Source organism: Corvus cornix, chromosome 8, assembly GCF_000738735.6.
Source record: "Corvus cornix cornix isolate S_Up_H32 chromosome 8, ASM73873v5, whole genome shotgun sequence".
Classification (NCBI taxonomy): domain Eukaryota; kingdom Metazoa; phylum Chordata; class Aves; order Passeriformes; family Corvidae; genus Corvus; species Corvus cornix.
The window spans coordinates 22,512,909-22,520,046 of NC_046338.1; positions in this window are offsets into that span (position 1 = coordinate 22,512,909).

Sequence of the window (7,138 nt, forward strand, 5' to 3'; positions counted from 1 at the left end):
GGTCCGGCCGCCCGGGGCAGGGCGGCGGCGGGTCCCGGTCTGCCCCGGCTCTGCCGGCGGGGCAGCAGCTCGGCAGCAGCCGGGGAACAGCGCGGTGGCACCGGGAGCCCCTCTCCCCGCCCCGGGCTCCGTCCCGGCCGGCGGGGGCAGGCCCCGCGCCCGCCCTTCCGTGAGCAGGGGTGGGGAGCGTGGGCAGCCCGGGCCGCCGCGGCGGGTCGTGCCCGTGGTCCTCGTGAACGCGGGCGGGCAGCAAAGGGCACATCCCACCCAACAGCAGCGGCTCACCTAGAGAAACCGGCCAGGAAGGTGTGGGTCGGGGGGGGGGTGTGTGTATGGGTACTTCTGGCGGAGAATCTAAAAGCCGAGTATGTCTCTGCAGGAGGAGTGGATTTAGGGCAGGGACCATGAGCTCTCATCACGTAGGGTTTGCTGTGCCAGCTCCGGGGCCGTTGTAAACCCGTCTTGCTCCCACGGTTCGAATGGCGAGAGCTTTTAGAATAAGGTTTCGTTGGATCCGCTGGCAACCAGGAAGTTTAAAGCCATCCCGAGCAAAGGCGGGAGCAGCCCCGGGGCAGGGGTAGCTGAATCCGTCTGTTTGTGCGTGCCGGGAAGCGGCTGAGAGCTCAGGGAGAGAGGGGCCTTCATGGGACTTGCTGTCTTCTTAACCTCCCTGGGAGAGCAGCCGCCATCTGCGCCAAGGTACAACAATAAGAATTATTAGTATCATAATCACCGCGGTTGTTACTGCTGCGACTTTGAGGGAGAAGCCTAGCCCGGCTCCGGCTCCGGCCCCCTGGACGCCGCAGCCGCGGGCTCTGCCCCGTTTCTCCTCTTACTCTCTAAATCGCCTAAAATATTTTTTTCCCCAATTACCAGCGCTCTGATGGGAGCAGGAGGCAGAGGAATATACAAGGCTCATAATAAGCCACCTGCTGCGTCGCGCCTAACTAATGCTATGCTTTATTTCATTACTGCTGCCGCGGCAGCAGCACCGGCCCGTGCGTTACAAATTCCCCACACAGCCCAGACAGCCGGGACAGGACCCCGGCAGGCCGGCGGGGGCCGGGGCTCGGTCAGCCTCAGGGACCGATGCTCGGCTCCTGCGCACGGAACGCAGACCCACGGGCGGTACCTCGGCGCGGGACCGGGTCCCGCCTGCTGCTGTGCGGCGCACAGCTCCCTCGGTCCGTTCAGAGCTGTCTCTCCCGGCAATGACCCCCCTCTCCACCTATTTGCATGCACACACGAAGCTATATAAAGAGCAGTAATAGCCTCATACATTAAATTAGTATTTGTTAGTACAGCCATTCAGAGTCATTTCAGATATTTGGACTCAGTCTGTTCAGTGTAGCTTCAACCTACTGACTTGCCAGACGAGATGTTCATGTGGACCCAGTTGCTGAAACGATGAAAACAGACTTTAGCTCTAAACTGTGCTACTCTCCCATCTGACGGATGTTAACACACAAATGAAATCCATTTGGATGTTTTTTGTTACCAGAAGGCTGCGCTGACGTTCAAATGATCTAAATCTTAGCATCTGGAAGCCTGTACAAGCATCTTTTTGGAATAGGTTTCAAGACATTTCGTTCAGCCCAAGCTGAGGAAGGATCAAAATGGGACACCAGGAAACTGACAACAGTTTCCCATCTAAATGAAACTGGCTGTTTCCTTTGAAAACACTAAAAAGAAAAAAAAATACCTCCCCTCAAGCCTTTCTATTTACTACAGTCTACCCGGGTAACCCCAAACCCTCCCAGCCAAGGTCCATCACGGAGCTGCTGGACGGAAGGCATAGGGATGTCCCGAAGGCCACCACCGCCTGCGAGTCCCCCCGCTGGCAGAGAGCTCCGCAGGGACAGCAGACCGGCTTCATCTCAGGAATACTTTTGTGCTCGGGATTCGTTAATGTTTTCTGGGTGCAGCAATTCATCGACACTATGATAGAACATGTTATGTGAGTGCCATTCAGCCTTAATGAAGATCTGTGGGAGAAGTCGTGCGAGACAATAAATACAGCAGCCCGGATGTTGGTGACTTTAGCAGGAAATAAAGGAGGGCTCTGTGTTAATGAAACAAAGATGTGGGAGCTCCTGGCAAAGGCCTCGAACGTACAGGAGTGCTCAGTACCTCCTGGGTGCTCATGAATATCTGTGGTGTGCGTTACACTTCATAATATGTTTGCAAACAGAATTCTTTTTTCTTTCAAAGGTTTTTACAAACTTGGGTACCAAACAGACCGATGCTCAATCAAATACAAAGAATTTAAATTATTCAGGAACCCAAGTGATTCTGTGGAGCCTTTCTTTCTCCCATCCCCCACCTCAGTGCCGGGGATTTAATCCGGTAGCAAGTGTGTCAGGGAGCCGCCTCGGCCCTGCCCCAAGGCGAAGGGGTCATCTCCCGGGGCCGGGGGGCTCGGAGACCCGCGGCGGAACGCCGCAGCCCGGCCCGGCCCGGCGGCGGCTTCCCCGCCTCCCCTCGGGAGGGCTCCGAGGCCGGGCCCCGCGCTGGTGCCTAGGCATGGCCGAGCTCACTGTGCAGAGACATGGGAGCATCCTCCGGAGCAGTCGAAGGGGATGGGCTTATCCCAAAGGGCGGATTTTCCCGGTACGCGGCGGGAGCGCTCCGCCACCCCGGACATCTGCCTGTGCTGGTGAGGAGCTGCAGCCGAACTCAGCGGTGCTCACAGTGCACACACAGCACACAGAACACAGCAACACACACCGCAGCACACAGCAACACACTCCACAGCACACAGAAGCACACTCCACGGCACACGGAAACACACTCCACAGTACACAGCACACAGAAACACACTCCACAGCACACAGCAAACAACACACTCCACAGCATCGCACATCACAACACACAACGCCGTCCGTCCCTGCCGCTCCCGCCCTCTCAACAGCCCAAACTCCTGGGTATCAATGATTTTTGGCCATCACGTTGCTTACAAAAGTAACATTAGATACACCCGTGGGATTTACAGATCGCATATGCTCCCTTTCTTAGTTTCTTTTAAAGTGAAAATAATGTATTATGTGATTGTAGCCCGTTACCTGCAGCGCAAAAGAAAGGGAAAGGGATTCAATGATGCGCTGTCGAAAACACACGTTCACATATGGTTCAGTTCGTGGTTTATGACAATTAAAATGTATTCACTGGGAGCCAGGATCAGGTACAGCAAATGCCAGTGTTCCAGCAGTGGAAGCCACAAAGAGATGGTGGGCTTCAGTTTCGCAGCCGCTCTTGCAGAATGAAAAAAGCTAATAGTCAAACATTAAAAAAAAAAAAAAAAAAAAAAAAAAAGAGTTGAAACGCTTCTTTTTGGACTCGTCTTTCACATTAACTTGCTCATATGGACTCTGCAGGAGAAATAAAACAAGTCCTTATTGCATTACTCGGTAATCAGTATGGAAAAGCCCAACCCTGCTTATGGTTAACAAGAATTGTTAATGATATATAAATCATTTGATCTATCGTGCCCTCCAGTCTTAAAGGAAAATAATGGCAACCCCAAGCAAATGGTCCTAATTAGTGTCCAAGAAACCACTTCCTAAATGTATCCTTCCAACTCATTCCAGTTTGACTGTCCAGAACAATCTTTTGTTCTTAAATCCCTTTATTTTGTGTGTAACTGCAAAAATGCTCTGCATACTGGTGCTCCAAAAATAGCTCATTTCAGGGCAGAGACCAGCACTGGGAGCAGGAGGGGGACCGAGATGATCCCAGTCTCTTGCTGTTGCCTGTAAATACGTCCCAATCATTTGAAATTGTATTTCCCCAAAGCCTTGCCTCCTGACAAGTCTCCGTAGAGAAGTACCAAGGGGGAAATCATCAAAAAATCGAGTCACTGCTGGCACTCGGACTGCAACAAAAATCTTGAAAAGGAAAAACCAAAACTGGATCCAGAACCTGACCGTACATGTTCGAGCTGCCTGTCACATGCTTTCACCCGCTCTTTCCACTGTTTCCAAGTGTGATCTGTAGGTTAAATGTACCGTGGTATAGCTATAGATACCACACCTCTTCTTGTACCCAGGTGAGGATTCAGTCACACCCTGGAGGAGTAACGGAGCTTGGCCAGTGGGTTGTTGTGGCCTTGATCTTGTCTCCACTGAAAGCAGCACAGCTCTCACTGTTTGCTCCCTCGGAGGCCTCTTTCTCTGATGTACAAAATAAAAACTGCTACTTCTCATTAGCTGGAGTACCGGATCCTGTTGCTTCATGAAAATCATCCACTCTTCCACCGAATCCAGCATCTTCTGTCACTTTTCTATACCATAACTACTCTATCGCAAAACATTCCTAAAGTTTGAATCAGTGCTGAAAAGCTGAACTACGTTGGACACAAAACGCGTCTTGGTCCCTTGGTCCTAGCATTTGTTGTTGGTTTGGTGTGGGTTTTTTGTTGGGTTTTTTTTTTCGGTTGTGTGTGTGTGGTTTTAGGGTTTTTTGTTGTTGTTGTTTGGTTGGCTAGTTATTTTTGGTTTTGTTTTTGTTTTTGTTTTTTTTAATGAAAGCTGGAAGGAAACAGACTTTCTGGCATGGGTTCTCTTCCTAAACGTGACGGATTTGCCAAGGGAAATAGAACTTCTATAAAATGACAGTCAATTAAATAGCTGCTGTGTAGTGCTCTTTATGCTATTTCCAGGAGATAACGCTAATGGGAAATGCTGCAATATTTTAACTAAGAAAATCTGTCAACGACCTTCCCTAGACTTTAAATGTCCTTGACTCATTTAAAGTCACAGTAAAGCACATAAGATGGGTTGTCAACTCTTACTATCCCAGCATAAACAATTTTACTAAGTCGCGGAGACAACATACAAGGTGATGCCGAGAGGTTTCTTACTCACGTGTCTGCACGCAGAGCCACAGCAGTTACCCCTCTGCGAGCGGGCAACTTCGGAGAGTACCACAGCTCCAGCAGCTGCATCCACTGCGCTCTGCTGGCCAGCCTGAAAGCAAAAGCAACCAACCTCGGCTTTCTGGAGCCTTCAGCTCTTTCAGGTTTCATATTGCAAGCGAGTTTGATTTTGTCCTCTTGTAACTGCTTAAACGAAACACGCTTGCTTGGTGATGCATGATTAAAAGCGTTTATAAAGAAATTATAGTCTGTTGTTCACAAAACTTGGCAAACGAGGATGGGGACAGGTTACAGAAGCGACTGCAGCGGCTCTGAGGTAACGTTTGAGTGCAGCCACAGCCTCGCCGTTCCCCCCCGTCCTCTGAGGACACCTCGCAGTGTCCCGGTGAGCCCGAGCCGTCCGTGCGGCGGGACGGGGACGGAGCGTGGACCCGGGGGGAGCGGGGCTGCGGGGCGGCCACAGAAGCGCTGGTTTCGCCGGGGACCTCAGGACATTCACACCTCTTTCACTTGTGACCTTGTCCCCTAGCTAACACTATTTCCTCCTCTCTTTCCAAATTTCGGCTCCTCGAATTTTACTCTGCAGGCAGTTACCAGAAAGCATTTGACGTATTTTACTGCTTTTCAGAGATCCTTGATCAAAAGCAACGTTTATCCCTCCAACCTCCGCGCTCTGAGGTGCCCTGCGGTGGCCAGCCCGGGGCCACCGAGCCTCTGTGCGCAGGAGAGCAGCGAAGGCGCCGGGGAGCGGGAGATGCTACCGGGGAGCGGGACCGGGAGCGGGACCGGAGTCACTTAGCACATCTGCACGCTGCTGCCGGGCGATTATCAGGTCATTTCTTCCGTAATGCAAACCATGCGCTCCCGTATCACATCAAACCTCTAATTGCGAGCGATGCGTTTCGTGTCGGAGGTAAGCGGCTGCCCCCGGCCGGGGCCCGGGGAAGCGCCCCGGGCAGAGTTTGCGGGGCGGCCGCTTCTCCGAGCCGCGGCGGCGGCTCCCGCGGAGGCCTGGAAGTGCCGGTGGGGATATCTCCGCCTGGGCGTACGCGGGGTCGGTGGCAGCCCGTGTCTGTCCCGCCGGCGCCATCCCCAGCGGCACCTCCCGGCCGCTCGGTTGCTGCTCCCGAGGGAAGCGGCACCTCGGAGCGAGAGTGACGGAGCCCCCGCCCAGGCCGGTGGCCGTGCTTAGGTATGTGGGTGTCTCTGTTTTAGCGATGGGGGTGTCTAACGTAGCCGTGCTCCCCCGGGATGCCAAATGCCGCACACCTGGAGCCACTGCTAGCAAGGACTCCCCTAATCGTGGTGTGCTTGAAATCAGTGTCAGTGCAAACATAGTTTGTGCTCTGGTATATTTCGATACCGCTTTAAACTGCACAGTTACACAGCTTCTCTTTTCCCATACCTGCCTCCTTAACCTATTTCTTCTGTGAGTCCAGTGTCGGTTTTCAGCACAGTCTCAGACTGTATATGGTGTTTCTCAGCAGATAGACTCTTCCAGATCTCCTTCTCAGGTCTTCTGCCTCAGCCCCATTCCCAACCACAATGCCTGTGATGAAGCATTTCCAGCTTCCTTGTCCCAGGTTTCTCAGTCTCGACACTGAGAGTTTTTGCCACAGACAAGCATCTCCAAAAGCCCAGAGCAGGAGCTGAGCGGCTCAGGCGCCTTGGTGGAATTGAAGCCTTGCTGCTGGACTCTTTGTCACCAAACTTTCTGTTCAGCCTTTTCTAGTTACCTACATGGATTTTGACCTTTTTCTGAAGTTGTGGACTCAAGGTGACCCATCTCCCTTTCTGGTTGCTCTCCTGTTGCCCATTCTGATGCAGTGTTTACCTCCTCACTCCTTTTTTTTTTTTTTTTTTTTTTTGCCTTCCCAGACATGATGGTTCTCAGGGAACACAGCTGCTCATCAGATGTCCCTTTATTCCTCCTCCATGCTGAGTGTCAGTTTGTTGCCTCGGTTGAAGTCTATCCTCTGTTCTCTCCCACTAAAGTTCAACCCTTTCTGGTTCTGTGTGTAAATCAGACACTTCTCTCTCCCACAAGCTCTAAGGCCAGCAGGAAGTGCAGACAGCACCAGAGAAAAGCCTTCTTTCACTGATTCTAGACCCAGACAACCTAGGAAGACCTGAGAAAAGTCCAGAAGAAAATTTGCAAATGAAGTCATGCTTTACCCTGAATCTGAGCATTTCTACTGGGATAATCAGAGAATGTAGCTGCATGTATTCAGCAGGTACAGCAGGACATAGGGGTATTTGCAAGGC